This window comes from Pteropus alecto, unplaced genomic scaffold (genome assembly GCF_000325575.1).
Source record: "Pteropus alecto unplaced genomic scaffold, ASM32557v1 scaffold106, whole genome shotgun sequence".
Taxonomy (NCBI): Eukaryota; Metazoa; Chordata; class Mammalia; order Chiroptera; family Pteropodidae; genus Pteropus; species Pteropus alecto.
This window is the reverse complement of record NW_006442103.1, coordinates 11,988,741-11,989,958: the sequence shown is the minus strand read 5'-3', so window position 1 is coordinate 11,989,958 and position 1,218 is coordinate 11,988,741.

Sequence of the window (1,218 nt, the reverse complement as noted above, 5' to 3'; positions counted from 1 at the left end):
TCAAATCTTTGTTCTTCTATCCAGGTGGTTCTTCCTGCAGTGAAGAACCATTATCCAGGTGAAGTACCGTCATCCAGAGCCCCTCTCTGGCCCTTATGGCGGAGCCGGGCAGCTGGCTTCCCAAGGGTTGGTGCTCTGCTGCCCCCTGGGGGCGCACATCCTGCAGTGCAACTTGGGAGACATCTGGTACAAACCAAAAGAAAGCTTCAACATTCTTCCCCTTCTTCCTCCCACATCCTCCTTCCCCCTCCAGCTGCTTCTGAGCCCACAGGCGTTTTTCTCCAGCTGCACAAGGCCCCAGCGGAGGCCAGGTGAGAATGCCATGGTCTTCCTTCCAGCTCGAGGGTGGGGACCTTTGGAGAAAAGGCTGGTTCCTTCCAGGCTGCCAGAACCTTCCATCTGTGGAGACAGCATTCCTTGTAGATTTGCTCCAGCCTGGGCTCCGCTAGAACAAACGTGTGTGTACGTAACACCCACATGCCCAAAACTTAATTTTGGCAAACAGTCAGACTCAGCTAATTAAAATCTCTAATCCACTTAAATGAATGCAACAATTAATTTAGCCAGACAAATTGTGTGATTTGAATACTCTTCCTTTGCGTTCCCATCGAGTTGGCCGGAAGACTCATCTCGTGGGTGGGGTCCAAGCCTTGTGATCTTTGAAATGGATTTTACTGCTCAGCTTCCCTTCACAGAAGACCTTCCCCCTCACCTGTCACTGATGAGACCCACCCCTGATTTTGGGAATCCTTAGCTATTGGTTTACTTCTGGTTTAAGCCACGCGGATGGAGAAACACACAGGCTGCTCCTTCCAAAGACTGCTGTATTAGCCCTCTTACCTTCAGGGCCAGAAAGATTTTTTTTTAAGAATCAGAGAGACTAAAAGAATTTCAGAGATCGAGATACGGGGAAAGAGACAAGGAAATCTTTTGCCCATACAATTTAAGTATACAAAAGATCAACATTAGAGACATCTTCTGCCATCACCAGCGGGTAGCCCCAGGACCGAAGAGCTCCTGCCTGCCCTTCCACCTGGTCTTTCGTCTTGAGACATTTATTGAATGTCTACTCCATGTAAGGCCCTGAGGTGGTGGCTGGAAAGAGATAAAACAGGAACATAAATACACATAAAGAAACAGTGATGGGTGCCACGAGAGAGGTACATGAGAATGCCCACGTGGAACAATGCCAAGCTAGATGGAAGGAGGGCTAGGGCA